The 17,800-nt window shown below is 49.7% G+C and overlaps 1 protein-coding gene across 3 annotated transcripts in view; it reads left to right on the forward strand.

Moving 5' to 3' along the window:
- Nucleotides 1–17,800, forward strand: part of LOC139234971 (fibroblast growth factor receptor 1-like) — a 242,364-nt gene that overhangs the window by 111,054 nt on the left and 113,510 nt on the right. The gene's annotated exons all lie outside the window — the stretch shown is intronic.

The following is a 17,800-nucleotide window of genomic DNA, read 5'->3' on the forward strand; positions in this document are numbered from 1 at the left end:
CACTCCCAGCCCCAAGCCCACCAGCCCCGATATCCCCTTGCTCAGTACCTGTACCATCCAATTTAACGTGGCCACCCCTGGTCCGGAAAAATCTCTTTTCCGGAACAGGCCAGGTCCCGAGGGTTCCGGATAAGGGAGATTCAACCTGTACTTGGATGTGCAATTGAAGTGCTGTAACCTACAGGTCTACGGACCAAGAGCTGGAAAGTGGGATTAGGTTGGATAGCTTCTGGTCGGCCGGCACGGACACGACGGGCCAAAATGGCCTGCTTCCGTGCGGTAATTTTCTCTGATTGTATGGGACGAGCGTGCAGCCAGGACACGAGCGAGTTTGTCTGTGTGTGCGTCTCACCGCGTTAAATGTGAGTCGAGGCAGGCAATCGTTCTCTAACACCGATGTTAATGCTCAGACACGCTGGGGGGCAGAGATATGATGGAGCGATTCCCAAATGTGATTGTGGCGCCCGATAATTGCTTTAAAGGCATTTATCAAGCCTTCCTCTAAGGCCGAAGAACATTCTGTCTCGGTTAAAAAGGTGCTTTTTTGCTCTTGGTTACATTTCTCAGTTGCTTTGACACCTGTGACTCAGGCAGCAGACAGACGTGTGGTGGTCCGTTCTGTCCAGCCGCTCCTGGGCTGACTCACCTCCACGTCATCCGGACCAGAAGGTCCACAGTTCCAATTGTGGTCACTTTTTTTTAACCTGATTTTCAAGCGAGCCAACAGTTTCAGGACAACAAGGGAACAGGAGGAGGCCGTTCAGCCCCTCGAGCCTGTTCCGCCACTCGGTGAGATCGTGGCTGATCTGTGATCTAACTCCATCCACCTGCCTTGGCTTCATATCTTTCTACACCCCGGTCGAGCAAAATGAACTGAGTCCCAGCATCTTCTGCTTTGTGTGTGAACGAGAGTCCGAGGCTTCGACCATCCTTTGCCTGGAAAAGTGTTTCCTAACCTCGCTGCTGAATAGCCTGGCTCTGATTAAGGCCATGTCTCCTCGGTCTTAGACTGCCCCCACCAGCGGAAAATGGTTCTCTCTATCCTACCAATTCCTTTCCTGAAAGACATCAATCAAATTACCCTTGCCCTCCTACATTCCTGGGAGTACAATTGACCTGAGCTAGCGAGGGTTAATGCCCATCCAGGTTCCGATTTCTGATCGCTAGCCAGAGATTTCCACCATAAAAACGTGCATGCAAATACACTTTGGACTCAACCATGATGCCCTCTGTAGTCGAATACCTCGCTGGCAGTCAATGACAAATAGCCACTTTGGCTCAGTGTAAACAATTAGGAAAGCAAATGGTATATTAACCTTTATTACAAAAGGATTAGAGAATAAGAGTAGAGAAGTCTTGCTGTGATTTATATCGGGCCCTGTGAGACCACACCTGGGGTACTCTGTACAGTTTTGGTCTCCTGGCCCAATGAAGGATATAATTGCCATTGAAGCCAATATAACAGCCAATTAAGTCATTTTGGAGTGTAGTCACTGTTGTAATGTAGGAAACGCAACAGCCAGTTTGTGCACAGCAAGCTCCCACAAATAGCAATGTGATAATGACCGGATAATCTCTCTTTGTGATATTGATTGAGGGATAAGTATTGGCCCAGGACACCTCCCCTGCTCTTCTTCGAAATAGTGCCGTGGGATCTTTTACGTCCACCAGAGAGAGCAGAAGGGGTTTAACATCTCATCTGAAGGGCAGCACCTCTGACAGTGCAGTGTCAGCCTGGATTTTTGTGCTCAAGCCCCTGGAGTGGGACTTGAACCCACAACCTTCTGACTCAGAGGCGAGAGTGCTGCCCACTGAGCCACGGCTGACAGAGAAGGGAGGAAGCAGAGCATTGATGGGATAGTAACAAGTTTATTTTTTCCCGCTTGCTGTTATCTCAAGCTTTGGTTAGACCCTATTTCGAGCACTGCGTTCAGTCCTGGCACAGTACCTTAGGAAGGATATATCTGTCTTGGAAACGGTGCTGCACAGAATTATTCCGGGGCTCAAAGGATTAAATTACAAGGACAGGTTGCATAGGGTAGGCTTGTATTCCCAGAAGTATAGAAGATTAACAGGTGATCGCATTGAGGCATTTACGATGATTAAAGGGGTTGATGTTGTGTAATGAGAGAGGATTAATTAGCAATCTCGTTGTGCAAGGCCCCTTTGGGAAGAGTGACCATAATATGGTGGAATTCTACATTAGGATGGAGAATGAAACAGTTAATTCAGAGACCATGGTCCAGAACTTAAAGAAGGGTAACTTTGAAGGTATGAGGCGTGAATTGGCTAGGATAGATTGGCGAATGATACTTAAGGGGTTGACAGTGGATGGGCAATGACAGACATTTAGAGACCGCATGGATGAACTACAACAATTGTACACCCCTGTCTGGCGTAAAAATAAAAAAGGGAAGGTGGCTCAACCGTGGCTATCAAGGGAAATCAGGGATAGTATTAAAGCCAAGGAAGTGGCATACAAATTGGCCAGAAATAGCAGCGAACCCGGGGACTGGGAGAAATTTAGAACTCAGCAGAGGAGGACAAAGGGTTTGATTAGGGCAGGGAAAATAGAGTACGAGAGGAAGCTTGCAAGGAACATTAAGACGGACTGCAAAAGTTTCTATAGATATGTAAAGAGAAAAAGGTTAGTAAAGACAAACGTAGGTCCCCTGCAGTCAGAATCAGGGGAAGTCATAACGGGGAACAAAGAAATGGCAGACCAATTGAACAAGTACTTTGGTTCGGTATTCACTAAGGAGGACACAAACAACCTTCCGGATATAAAAGGGGTCATAGGGTCTAGTAAGAAGGAGGAACTGAAGGAAATCCTTATTAATCGGGAAATTGTGTTGGGGAAATTGATGGGATTGAAGGCCGATAAATCCCCAGGGCCTGATGGTCTGCATCCCAGAGTAATTAAGGAGGTGGCCTTGGAAATAGCGGATGCATTGACAGTCATTTTCCAACATTCCATAGACTCTGGATCAGTTCCTATGGCTACCCTCCACTCCAATGTAACCCCACTTTTTAAAAAAGGAGGGAGAGAGAAAACAGGGAAGCCTGACATCGGTAGTGGGTAAAATGATGGAATCAATTATTAAGGATGTCATAGCGCGTTTAGAAAGAGGTGACATGATAGGTCCAAGTCAGCATGGATTTGTGAAAGGGAAATCATGCTTGACAAATCTTCTGGAATTTTTTGAGGATGTTTCCAGTAGAGTGGACAAGGGAGAACCAGTTGATGTGGTGTATTTGGACTTTCAGAAGGCTTTCGACAAGGCCCCACACAAGAGATTAATGTGCAAAGTTAAAGCACATAGGATTGGGGATAGTGTGCTGACGTGGATTGAGAACTGGTTGGCAGACAGGAAGCAAAGAGTAGGAGTAAATGGGTACTTTTCAGAATGGCAGGCAGTGACTAATGGGGTACCGCAAGGTTCTGTGCTGGGGCCCCAGCTGTTTACATTGTACATTAATGATTTAGACGAGGGGATTAAATGTAGTATCTCCAAATTTGCGGATGACACTAAGTTGGGTGGCAGTGTGAGCTGCGAGGAGGATGCTATGAGGCTGCAGAGTGACTTGGATAGGTTAGGTGAGTGGGCAAATGCATGGCAGATGAAGTATGTGGATAAATGTGAGGTTATCCACTTTGGTAAAAACAGAGAGACAGACTATTATATGAATGGTGACAGATTAGGAAAAGGGGAGGTGCAACGAGGTGTCATGGTACATCAATCATTGAAGGTTGGCATGCAGGTGCAGCAGGCGGTTAATAAAGCAAATGGCATGTTGGCCTTCATAGCGAGGGGATTTGAGTACAGGGGCAGGGAGGTGTTACTACAGTACAGTTGTACAGTTGTACAGGGCCTTGGTGAGGCCACACCTGGAGTATTGTGTACAGTTTTGGTCTCCTAACTTGAGGAAGGACATTCTTGCTGTTGAGGGAGTGCAGGGAAGGTTCACCAGACTGATTCCCGGGATGGTGGGACTGACATATCAAGAAAGACTGGATCAACTGGGCTTGTATTCACTGGAGTTCAGAAGAATGAGAGGGGATCTCATAGAAACGTTTAAAATTCTGACTGGTTTAGACAGGTTAGATGCAGGAAGAATGTTCCCAATTTTGGGGAAGTCCAGAACCAGGGGTCACAGTCTAAGGATAAGGGGTAAGCCATTTAGGACCGAGATGAGGAGAAACTTCTTCATCCAGAGTGGTGAACCTGTGGAATTCTCTACCACAGGAAGTTGTTGAGGCTAATTCACTAAATATAATCAAAAAGGAGTTAGATGTAGTCCTTACTACTAGGGGGGATCAAGGGGTATGGCGAGAAAGTGGGAATGGGGTACTGAAGTTGCATGTTCAGCCATGTACTCATTGAATGGCGGTGCAGGCTCGAAGGGCCGAATGGCCTACTCCTGCACCTATTTTCTATGTTTCTATGTTTCTATGATGGGGATGATAGAGAGAAACTGTTTCCTCTGACGGAGGGAGTCCAGAACAAGGGGAGCATAATTGTTCAATTACAGCTAGTCCGTTCAGGGTTGATGTCAGGAAGGACTTCTTTACACAAAGGGTTATTGGAAATCTGGAATTTTCGCCTCCGGAAAGCTGTTGAAGCTGTGGGCAGGGAGGTCAATTTAAAAGTTAAAAACAGATTGGTAAGATTTTTGTTTGGTAAGATTTTTGTTTGGTAAGGGTTACAGAACCCAGGCGGGTTGGTGGCGTTGAGATCGAGATTAGCAATGATCTAATTGAATGACGGAACTGGCTCGAGGGGCTGAATGGCCTCCTCCTGTTCCCATCTTCCAATGGCGTATTCTTACAATTTGGTGGCGGCACCACCCAGGACATTCACGCGCACGATTGTGTCGGTGGGAGGACTCGAGATACTTGGGGCTGTTTCTACTGCAGCAGAGAAGAATAAGTGGGAGCTATTTAGGTTGGAGGGGGAAAGATCATTTATTCTGGTTTTAGGGGCGGAGTTGGGGAGGGGGGTGGGGTCAGTGATTGCCGCTAAGGTTGAAGAGAATGGTTAGAAAGTTCATTTCGGCAACGGATTGTTGGAGCATGGAAGGCTTTGTGAAGCAGAGACCATCGCCTGCTTTACAGGGGAAATGGGCAAATGTTTGAAGCAGGAAGGTACAAGGCCGTTGGGAGCGAGCGGGGCAGTGGGATTAATTTTAGATTGTTGTGTGAGTGGACCGAATGATGTCCTGCACAGTTTTGGTTTCCATAGTTACGAAAGGATATACTTGCATTGGACGCAGTTCAGAGAAGGCTCACAAGGTTGATTCTGGGGATGAGGGGGTTGACTTATGAGGAAAGGTTGAGTAGGTTGGGCCTCTACTCATTGGAATTCAGAAGAATGAGAGGTGATCTTATCGCGATATATAAGATTATGAGGGGGCTTGACAAGGTGGATGCAGAGAGGATGTTTCCACTGATGGGGGAGACTAGAACGAGGGGACATAATCTTAGAATTTAAAACTCAGATGAGGAGAAATTTCTTCTGAGGGTTGTGGATCTGTGGAATTCGCTGCCTCAGAGAGCTGTGGAAGCTGGGACATTGAATAAATTTAAGACAGAAATAGACAGTTTCTTAAACAATAAGGGGTTATGGGGAACGGGCTGGGAAGTGGAGCTGAGTCCATGATCCGATCAGCCATGATCTTATTAAATGACGGAGCAGGCTCGAGGGGCCTTTTGGCCTACTCCTGCTCCGATTTCTTATGTTCTTATAACTACAGCTCCGTGGGAGCCTGAAACCTTTAAAAACAATTTGTAAGCTCTGACCACGGGCCTACTTTCTCGCCTGAGGCCTTTTTCTCTCAAGGAATGGCTGGAATGTGCCATTACCCTGGCTATGTTGGAGCAGCTGGATTTATTTTCTTAAAACAGCTCCTTAGTTTGATTGATTTTATTGACTTTTTTCCCAAAGAAAGGACAAATATGGTGGCATCCAGATGGTGCTCTGGGCTGGTCTGGCCCTCAGCGCACTGCCGGGGTTCTAAAATGTAAGCTTTTGTAGAGAGAGCAGATTGATTTTTTAAAAACATTTTAAAATCTTCCTTTCTTGTTTTGTTTAAATCCTTAATTTGGGTTGGAACTGATAAATTACCATGAGTCACCATCTTAAGGAGGGAACACATTTGGAGGAGAATGAATGAGTCTGGTCTTCAGTATCAGCTGTGGCACAGTGGGTAGCACTTTCGCCTCTGAGTCAGAAGGTCATGGGTTCAAATCCTACTCCAGGGACTTGAGCGCAATAAAATCCAGGCTGACGCTCCCAGTGCAGTGCTGAGGGAGTCATCATCTTCATAGGCGGTCGCTCGAACGAGGATGACTTTCTTCCATGAGTTCACAGGTGTTTCGATGAAGGGCCTGATGTTCCAGTCCTGAACTCCAATTGAGGGGGTGGAAGATGCCTGTGTGTGGATATTTTTAACGAAGGTGGCTGTTGCACACCAGCCACCACACGGGCTTGACAGAGCTAGGCCTTGGTCCAGTGGCAAGGGTTAACCAGGACGACTGGAGACCTGCTCTGCTGCACAGACCTAGCGTGCACACACACATCGCAGTGTGGGCTGGCCCGTGCTGCCCCTGGGCCCTCGGCTCTTCTGGGCCCCGTACCCTCATCTGTCGCACCTCCACCACGATCTCTCGCCGCTCCTCCACCACAAACATTCACCGCATCTCGCCACAAACACTCGCCGCTCATCCGCCCCGACCTTCCCACTCCTCTGTTCCTGCCCACGCTCCAAAACATCACGCCGCACTGTCGGAGGTGCCGTCTTTCAGATGAGACGTTAAACCGAGGCCCCGTCTGCCCTCTCAGGTCTTCCACGGCACTATTTTGAAGAAGAGCAGGGGAGTTATCCCTGGTGTCCTGGCCAATATTGATCACTTAATCAAAAAAAAAAGATTATCTGGTCATTATCACATTGTTGTTTGCTGTGCACAAATTGGCTGCCGCGTTTCCCACATTACTGCACTGCATTGGCTGTAAAGTGCTTTGGGACGTCCAGTGGTCCTGAAAGGTGCTATATAAATGAAATTTTTTTTTCGTTAACACATCAGGCATGCTGTGTCTGCTGTTTTAGCGCTTTAATCACGGCATGTTCCCGTGCAAAAGTCCATGGAAAGTTTGCGGGCAAGTGTAAGGGTGATGAAGAGGCGTTCACCGGTGTCTGTCTCTAAGTGTAGCAAGTATCACAAAGCCATAACTAACAGCCAGGTATTGCAAAATAACAGCCTTTGAAACAGGGGGATGTTAGAAAAATGCCTTGCAGCCATCAAGGAGGAACAAGATAGACTTTGTTTTATGAAGAAGTCCCTGGATAAGTGGTGGGTCTTGTGATTATCGAGAGCTGCAATGTGGGGACATGCCTGTGGCCATTCGCAGCCTCTCGGTGGTGGAGTGTGTGTTGACAGGCTGGAGGTGAAGCTGCTGCTTGTGTGGAGACAGGAAGTTGTCCCTCCCGCCTGTCGGTGGCCAAGCCTTTGAATCCATGGGCCTCCTGACTGTCCACAGCTCCACTTCCGTGCCGGATTGTCTCCGGGCCGGTAGCGGAGTCGGGGGGGAGGGGAATAATGCCACGCGGGTGTAGCCCCTCGCACGTTTCCGTGCGGGATTTGAGGCAGGTAACTGTACTGGAAACAACCCCAACTTAACACCTGTGTTAACTCGGTCCTGAGGACAGTTTGGTCACACAGCCCTTGAGCTGATCCTATTGCTTGGTTTTTGTTCAGTCCCGGCTCTTTGCTTCCCGTCACCTCAAGTGGCTTCTGGCCGGGATGGGTTTGTACCGAGAGGAACATGTCGATATTCGAGGAATCTCCGCCCCCCCCCCCCACACCTGGACTGTACTCCTTGACCAGCTGGGGAAGGCCCCTTGCTCTCCTCGTCCTGTGCACCAGCCACACTTGCATGGCGCGCGGCCCAGAGTTTGTTGGTAGTCTCTTTATAGAAGCAAGTTACATCCACAACCCCCGTGGTGGTAGCCCCTCCCCCCCATGCCTCCCCGATCTGCAAAGCTTCCTGATAAAGGTTTCCGATGTTTCTGTTGGGAGATTTCTTCGGAGATTTCTTCAGCCCTGGGACTGAGATTTCTGAGGCTGGGGAGGAATTCTCTGGCCGATTGAAGGATGAATTCCCGAAGACAGCGAGAGGGTATTTGGGAAGGGTTTGTCGGGGGGTGGGGGGGAGGGAGGAGAGGGGAGGGGATGTTGGGGGGCGCGGATGGATGTGGGGTGGGGGGTAGGTCTGGGGGGGGTGGGGTGGGGGAGGGAGGAAGGGATGTGGGGGGGGGGTATAAGGGGGGAGGTTGTGAGGGGTGGGGTTGTGCGAGGGGAGGTGATGTGGAGGGGGGATGTTGGGGTTGTGTGGGGGGGGGGTGCATGGGTGGAGGGTGTGGGGAAGAGACGGACCTCCTGGCAAAAGGAACCCATTTGCGTCTTGTTTTCACCCGTTCATGGAAATAAATCTGGAATTGCTGTATCCTCCTTGGGGAGGGCAGAGCAGGTCTCCAGTCGTCCTGGTTAACCCTTGCCACTGCTCTGTCGGACCTTGGGAGCAGCCTCCTGCGGTTTGGGGCGGCACAAGTTGAGAGGGGGAACTTGTTTTAGTCGGACCCGTGCTGGCTTTCTGGCGGCACCAAGCGCGTGCTCCAGTGACTCCCCCCTGCCCTGCCAAGTGGGATCAGAGCAACGGGGGGGTGGGTGGGAAGAGAGAGAGAGAGTGTGCAAATAAAGTCATGCTTGTTGGATATTTGGAGCTCAAAAACATTGGTGTTCCAAAAAAACAAACTGTTCCATGACTTCATATGGCGCGTGCATCAAAGACTATGTTCCAAACGCTGGGAGTGTTAACGACAAAGAACTATTCCAGATGCAGCGGGCTTGTATTTTTGTATTTTACGGCTTCCAAGCTACTTATTAGTTTAGACAGGCTTGCTTGCACAAACCAGACAGTTGGCACGGCCTGCCCGTGGACTCTAGCACAAATAAATGACTCCAAAACAAGTTGCCTTTTCATGGAGCTATTTCAGGGAGCACAGTGTCATCTCCTGTCTTTTTATTAAGTATACGAGAGGAGCTGCAGTGCGGGAGAATCCTGTAGGTGGACCACCTCCTTTCCCCAGGGATGGACCGGTTATTCCAGCTTGGCGGGACCCTCCAAGTGAAGACTCAAATTTATGCCGCCTTCATTTTTCCTCGTCGAATTTCTCTTGTTTCCATGCCCTTGTTACCTCTAAAGGTGACTATTCCAACGCACTCCTGGCCGGCCACCCACGTTCCACCCTATGTAAACTTGAGGCCCATCCAACCTAACTCAACACCGAGTCCCGCTCACCCATCACCCCAGTGCTCACTGACCTACATTGACTCCCGGTTAAGCAACGTCTCATTTTCAAAATTCTCATCTTTGTTTTCAGATCCCTTCATGGCCTCGCCCCCTCCCTATCTCTGTAATCTCTCTCCAGCCTCACAACCCCCCCCCCCCCCCTCCGAGATACCCGCGCTCCTCTAATTCTGCCCTCTTGAGCATCCCTGATTATAATCGCTCCACCATTGGTGGCCGTGCCTTCAGCTGCCTGGGCCCCAAGCTCTGGAACTCCCTGCCTAAACCTCTCCGCCTCTCTACCTCTCTTTCCTCCTCTAAGATCCTCCTTAAAACCGACCTCTTTGACCGAGCTTCCTGCGCTAATTTCTACTTATGTGGCTTGGTGTTATTTGTTATCGCATATAACTCCTGTGAAGCGCCTTGAGACATTTCACTCCGTTAAAGGCGCTATATAAATACAAGTTGTTGTTGTAGTGGCAAAGCAAATCAAATGTCAATATCTCAGCCAATGTAAAGCCCTCTTGACCCTTACTGTTAAGCGGGTGAAGGGTAGGTGGTGGAACCTCCATTATCCGCCTTTTTGATTATGTAGAATTATTGCAGAAGCCTTTCCACAAGACGTCACTTCATTATAAAACTCGGTAACACCTTCTCCCCCTGTCTGATGTAAATCTAACCTACAGCCCGTGGATGATGACGTTGTGCCTCTATGACTTGCATTGTAGTTTTCCTTACTGTGGTACAACACATAAGACCAGAATTTGGGGAACTCTGTGATGTGCCACTTTCCAGTGTCTAGTTGGGGGCGGGGAGGGGGGAGTGGTTGAGCTGCTGATATAGGAGGCTCATCTGTAATTCCCATCTGTAACGTATCATCATCATAGGAATCGAGGATGACTTGCTTCCATACTAAAAATGAGTTCTCAGGTGACTGAAGAGCCCAATGCGGGACCCACAGTCTCTGTCACAGGTGGGGTAGACGGTGGTTGAATGAACGGGTGGGTGGGGAGCCTGGATTGCCGCACGCTCCTTCCACTGTTGGTGCTTGGCTTCAGCTTGTTCTCGGCGAAGAGACTCAGTGTTCAGCGCCTTCCCGGATGCTTTCCCTCCACTTTGGGCGGTCTTGGGCCGGGGATTCCTAGGTGTCACTTCTGATGTAAGCTCGCAGGTTTGTAGAGCTGTTGAGTTGGAAGTGGCTTAGCCAGTCACGTGATGTTCACAAGACTCAATAAAACCCCAGCCAGTTGGGTTCAGGGGATCCACGATGAGGCAGGCGGTTGTGAGCCTGGTGGATGAACTGGTAATGTGTCGTGTGATTGTTAAACCTTTGCTAATAAACCAACTAGTCCTTAATACAGGTTGAACCTCCCTTATCCAGAACTCCCTTATCCGGAATCACCCCTCGTCCGGAACCATTCCCGGCCACCGGGTGGCGCATGCGCAGAACTCCGAAATGAACAAATTGAAGCCCTTCCTCGCTGCTGACTCCCACAATTGATGGCCTGACCCCGTGATCCACCGCCCCCCCCCCCCACCACCACCACGATCTCTCTACCGCACTCCCAGCCCCAAGCCAGCCAGCCCCGATATGCCCTTGCTCAGTACCTGTACCATCCAATTTAACGTGACCACCCCTCGTTCGTAAAAATCCCAGAACAGGCCTGGTCCCGAGGATTCTGGATAAGGGAGAGTCAACCTGTGGCAATGTGCTGCTATGAATTCTTAAGCAAAGAACCCATGAAGCAAATACATTGCACCATCTAACGGGCTTGTTTATCTTGAATCGGTTGTAAATTGGGTTGACTGAGATGACCGTACATCATGTTTCATATCATGGATTCTACATCTGAACTGGGACTCATTGAATGGCATTTTGAGTATTGGGTCAATGGGCGTGGAGTGAATCCAGTTCTCGTCTCTCAGTTGTCTGGATGAGGGTTTTGGAGAGATGGAGAACCAATTTTTTGTTTTTCCGATTTAAAACATGAATGTAAGGTGTAGATGTTTTCCTCGCCGCTCAAGCCCAGCTGCTGGAGGACTCCCATTTGTTGCTGCTTTGGAACAATATTCCACCCCACTGGAGGCCAGCTTGCCTTGCCTCCTTGTGCAAACAGGCAAGGCTTTCCAGATTGAAGCTAATCCAGATTGATTTCCCATTTCCTGTGTAAACAGCTCTGTGGGTTCCAGCAGGAAGTCGGGAGGAAGAATGAATCTTTTTATAACCTGCAGTTTATCTTTTCATCTCTTGGCCAAAAGAGTTTGTGTTTATCTGTTCAGTTTGAGGAAGTGTAACGTCCAACTGCATCGGAGGGGGAGGCTCACCAGATTATTCATGTGTGAGTAAGCAAGGATTATTTGCAGCAGGATGAGTAACGTCATGCGAAGGGAACATTCTCTTGGTTGGTCTTTAGGTGCCTGACATGCCCAGGAACCCATCACCATGTTTAATTATCTGCAACCCAATCCACTGTAAGGACTTTCTCAGCCCAGCACTGAGTGCATGTTCTTTGCCTAAAGGGACACGCCCCACTCCCCAAGACCAACGCTTGGGTGCATTGGCAGAACCACAGCCTGAGACCCCCAGCTGCAGTGTTGCAGCTTCCAGGTGGGCCTCCTGCTGCTTGGGCCACCCTACCTGTTGGGACAGGGGGGCGGCAAGGTTATCCGAAGCCCAAGTGGGAAGAATTCTACCCCCCCCACCCAGTGATAAGACCCCAACTGGTAGGGACTGACCAAACAGTGCCAGGGAACAGTCTGATTCAGGGATGGGATCACTGAGCGTCGATCTGATTCTGAACTTCCATCAAAAGTTGTCATCTTGGTGCCGATTCAACCATGCAGAGCCCCCCCCCCCTCCAAATGGAGTTATCGGTTGCTTCAGCAATTGCCTTCCCTCCTTCCAACTTTCACCCCTTCTTCCGAACTTTCTCTCATTCCCTTCCTCCCTGCAACTTTCCTCCTTCCCTCCCCCACCCCCCCCCCAACTTTCTCTCATTCCTTCTCCCCAACTTTCTCTTTCCTTCTCTCCCCAAACCTTCTCTCATTCGCGCCCCCCTCCCCCTCCTCAAAACCTTCTCCCCTCCCCTCCTGAAGGCATTGCCTGCTGGTAGAGTACAACTCCACGGGCCAGGTTCTGATACCTGAAGAAAGTGGCCATTCTTCACGTCAACGCCTGTGGACATTTATCAGCAGGATATTCGACCATGAAGGAGCTCTCACCTTGATCCTCTCCTTGCCTGATGCCCACAACAATGAACATTCGTGCAGGGGTCCCTGGAAAATGGTCAGGAACGGGACTTTTTATTTCCCATGTGCCTGCACTGTGGCCCTGAGGCGAGTTATTGTGCCCCTACTGCTCCCTGGGCAGTGAGCAGCTAACAGGGTGGACATGAGATTCGAAGAAGAGATCAAAAAAGATATAAAGACATTAAAGATAGAAAGGAGGGAGATAATTGATAAACTGATCAAATTTAGAGCGGATAAAACCCTGGGTCCAGATGGATTGCACCCACGCATATTAAAAAGAAAAGTTAGGGTAGAGATAGCCGAGGCATTATTACAGATATACAAAAGTTCAGTAGAAAAGGGACTAGTGCCAGAGGACTGGCATACAGCTAAGGTAATGTCTAGATATAATAAAGGAGCTAGAACAAGTCCAGGGAACAGGTAGCTTAATGTCAGTGGTAGGAAAGAAAAGGAAACTTTATTCAAAGATGTAATAGAAAAACATCTAAAACCCAAAAATATAATGGAGTAATCAGCGTGGCTTTCAAAAGGGAAGATCATGCTTGGCCAAGCTTATTGAATTTTTCGAAGAAGCAACTGAAAGTGCAGACAAGGGTACTGCAGTAGACATAATATATTTGGATTTTCAAAATGCCTTTGGTAAAGTACTGCACAGTAGACTCCTGACTACGGCCAGAGCATGCGGAGTCGGGGACAGATAGCAGATTGGATAGCAAGCTGGCTAGAGAACAGAGAGTCGGGGTTTAGGTTAGCGACTGGTAAAAGTGGGCAGCGATGTTCCACAGAGATCGGTGCTGGGATCACTGCTGTTCACAGTTTACATGGACAAATTGGACTCGTGAATCGGAGGTACAATTTCAAAATTTGTCGACGACACCAAATTGGGGGTTTGTTAATACTAAGTACGAATGTGCCAAAATACAAGTAGATGTTAATAAACTTACAGAAGGGCCGTATAATTGGCAAATGAATTTTGACAAGGATCAGTGCGAGGTAGTAGGAAGAATAAGGAGGCCACATACTGCTTAGAAACTAAGACTAAATGGTGGAGAAGAGCAAAGGGACCTCGGGATACAGATGCACAAATCACCAAAGTAGTGATGCAGGTTAGTAAGGCCATTAACAAAAGTAAACCAATCATTAGAGGGATAGAATTGAAAAGAGAAATTATGTTAAACTTGTATAGAACCTTGGTTAGACCACACTGGCACTGTGAACAGTTCTGAGCTCCATGTTATAAATAGGATATCGAGACACTGGAGATGTGAATCTTTTTTGCACCGAGGATGATATCAGAACTGAGAGGTTGTACCTATCGGGCAAGACGGAAGAGTCTGGGGCTTTTCTCTCTAGAAACGAGAAGACTGAGAGGTGACCTGATAGAGGCCTTTAAGATTATGAAAGGGTTTGATAAGGCAGATGTAGAGAAGATGTATCCACTTGTCGGGGAGGTGAAAACGAGAGATCATAAATATAAGATAGTCACTAATAAATCCAATGGGGAATTCAGGAGAAACTTCTTTACTCAGAGCGGTGAGAATGTGGAACTCGCTGCCACAGGGAGTGGTTGAGGCGAATCGTATCGATGCATTTAAAGGGAGGCTGGATAAGCATATGGGAGAAAGGAGTAGAGGGATAGGGTGAGATGAAGAGGGATAGGAGGAGCATTAGCGCTGGCACAGACGAGTAAGGCCGAACAGCCCGTTTCTGACCTGTAGACACCAGCACAGGTACATATTAACGTCTCGAAGTTATTTGCAAAGTGGCCTTTTATATCTGAGCCACTGCCTCCTGAGTGGGCGGCCCTGGCACAGGTCTGGCGGCAGGAGGGAACGCACGCCAGGAGATGACGGAGCTTTCCGTTCCTGTCAAGACCAGCGCAAAAGCAGCTTGAGGGGATAACCCATCGCCCAGGTTTCTCCTTCCCTCCCAAGCGCTCCCTTACCCTGCGGAGATTTGCTGGAGCAGCAGAGTGGTGCCGAGGAGCTAACCGTTTTAAGCATGCTCCAGCTATAGAAAGAAAGAGAGACTTGCATTTATATAGCGCCTTTCACGACCACCAGACGTCTCAAAGCGTTTTACAGCCAATGAAGTGTAGTCACTGTTGTAATGTGGGAGTGAATTTGCGCACAACAAGCTCCCACAAACAGCAGTGTGATAATGACCAGATAATCTGTTTTTGTTATGTTGATTGAGGGATAAATATTGGCCCCAGGACACCGGGGCTAACTCCCCTGCTCTTCGAAATAGTGCCGTGGGATCTTTTACGTCCACCTGAGAGAGAGCAGACGGGGCCTCGGTTTAACGTCTCATCCGAAAGGCCAGCAGCACCTCTGACAGTGCGGCACTCCCTCAGCACTGCACCGGCAGGGTCAGCCTGGAGTCTTGTGCTCAAGTCTCTGGGGACTTGAACCTTCTGACTCCGAGGCGCGAGAGTGCTGCCCACTGAACCACAGGAGGGTCGCCGGCTGAGCTCGGCTGATGTGCCGGGATGCCGAGGCGGATAAAGCTTGCAGGATTATTTATTGTGCAGTGTGCTGAGCCAAGTTCTGCTCCGTGACTCACAAGCACGTAGTGATCATGACGTGGCTGCTTTCCCTGCCAAGTGCATCTGCGGGGCAGTGCAGACAGTCTGCTTACTGTAGACGTGCATCATTTTGACATTAACCGTTATGTACAGTAGGCTACAGAAAATTGCATTCCTGGGAAGGGAAAGTGCCTCCGGGTCCTGCCTCCGTTTGTTTTGTATCTTTGGCGTAGGCTGATTCGAAGCAACAAACTTCGCCAACTGTTATCTCCCGAGCCCTTGGCGCTTTGTTGAGGGGGAAAAAAAGTTTTGTCTGTCGGAATGATTTTGGGTCTGCTGGCCCCCGCAGTGCGCAGGCTGGAATTTTTCACTGACAGGCTATGAGGATGTGTGTCACAGAGTGGGGTGGACTCTCTCTCTCTCTCCCACCCGCCCCCCACCCTCGGTATAATCAACGTCCCCTTCCTCTGTGTGCAGACGCAGCCAATCGGCCTGCAGCACTGGGGGAACTTGGAGGTGTGGAGTTCTGGCTCCAGCACTGAGAGGCCAGCAGCACACCGAGGGTTCTTTCAGTCCCGTCCGGAGCTGCTCGCAGTAGCTGAGAGGTCGTGTTCAGCGCTGGCCGCTGCCCTCCGAGTGCCGCTTGCCTATCCCGCGGTTGTGCGCCGAGCTCCCCTGCGCCGGACACCCGCGAACCCGTGAACTTCAGGGCTGCCTGGGAGGATGTGAAGCTGAGAACGGCTCAGCGCCCACCGGCTAAGGGAAGTGTGGATTGGCGCTCCCGACCTCCGATCCCGCGAATACCCACGGACTGCGCCAAGGCCAACTGTGTAAGCTCAGTGGGGACGATCATGAAGTCTGCATTTGAAGGAGTTGCTCCTGGTCGCGACAGGTTAGCGAAGGAAATGGTGACTGATACGTTCCGGCTATTTACGAGAGTTTTTAAAAAGCACAGCCCCTGGCCGTCTTGTGAATTGACGATATGTGCATTTGCGGTTTTACAGTCCTGTGTGCTTTGTCCGGTTATTGAAGCAGCGAGATGCTGGTGCTAGGAACTGAGAAAGGAGAGTGTTTGCGCCTAGCAACTGTCGCCATGGCTCTCTGCTCGCAGGTAGCACGGATAAGGTGCACTTTTCCTCACGTCACCTTGACAACAGGCTGCAGCCGTGCCTTTACCCTTTGCCCCACACACACACATTAAGGCCTCTTGCAGTGAAGTTTACTCTGCTCTGTGGTATTCGAGCAGGACAGGGGGGTTTCTTGGGGCAGAGGAGCCCAACCTTGAGCCTAAGTAAACAAGGGGTGCCCCAACTCGCACCAAGTCCCGTTCACCCATCACCCCCTGTGCTCGCTGACCGACATTGGCTCCTGGTTAAGCAGTACCTCGATTTCAAAATTCTCATCCTTGATTTCAGATCCTCCCTTATCTCGGTAATCTCCTCCAGCCCCACAACCTCCCGAGATGTCTGCGCTCCTCTAATTCTGCCCTCCTGAGCATTCCCGATTATAATCACTCAACCATCGGTGGCCGTGCCTTCAGCTGCCTGGGCCCCAAGCTCTGGAACTCCCTCCCTAAACCTCTCCGCCTCTCTACCTCTCTTTCCTCCTGTATAGGCTGCTCTTGCACTCTCCACGTTGCCATCCTCATCTGCCATCCGGACACGCCATGGCGCACCATCTTGCCGTCCGGGGGAGGCGGGGTCCCCAATGGAGTGCACTCTACGCGAGAGTCTTCCCTTTATTTATTGGGGACTTGGCCTGGAGGGTGTTGCACGGAGCAGTCCCGTGCAATAAGTTTTTAAGTCGGTTAACGGGCTCCCAGGCCGCCTGTAATTTCTGCGGTCTGGAGGAGTCAGTGTTCTATATGTATGTTGAATGTGCGAGGTTGCAGCCCCTATTCCAAATTCTGGTTGCACTTCAGTCCCACTCTCCTGATCTTTGGGCACCCTGTGCGGAGGGGAGCGGGCAGGTCGGAAGCCCTCCTCATAGGCCTGCTCCTGGGCATGGCCAAGGGTGCCATCAGCCGGTCCAGGCAGCGGGCGGTCGAGGGGGTCGTTCAGCCCGACTGCCTGCCTCTCTTCCAAGCCAGGGTGTCCCTGGAGATGGAGCATGTGGTGTCCATCGGTACACTCGCGGCCTTCCGCGAGAGGTGGGCGCCGGAGGGACTGGAGTGCATCATCACCCCCGGGAACAGAATTTTAATTTAACTTGATCATTTAAAGTTCCCAGTTTTGAAATTTGTGGGTTCTCGTGCCCATACTAAAAGGGGGCACTTGATTTTAAGTTTCTACCAAAATAGTTGTAGAGCTGTTGAGTTGGGAGTGGCTTAGCCAGTCATGTGATGTTCACAAGACTCAATAAAAACCCCAGCCAGTTGGGTTCGGGGGAGCCACGATGAGGCAGGTGGTTGAGAGCCTGGTGGATGGACTGGTAATGTGCGGTGTGATTGTTAAACCTTTTGCAAATAAACCAACTCGTTCTGAATAGCAATGTGTTGCTATGAATTCTTAAGCAAAGAACCCATGAAGCAAATACATTACATGTACCACAAGTATGTTGGCCCACTGTCCTTGCAGCAGATTGTGTGAAATAAAGCAGGCAATGATGCTGTACGCTAGTGCAAGTTTTCCATGTTTGCACGACGTGTATTTTCGGTCTCCTCGTGTCACTGAATCTT

This window comes from Pristiophorus japonicus, chromosome 22 (assembly GCF_044704955.1).
Source record: "Pristiophorus japonicus isolate sPriJap1 chromosome 22, sPriJap1.hap1, whole genome shotgun sequence".
In the NCBI taxonomy this organism is placed as follows: domain Eukaryota; kingdom Metazoa; phylum Chordata; class Chondrichthyes; family Pristiophoridae; genus Pristiophorus; species Pristiophorus japonicus.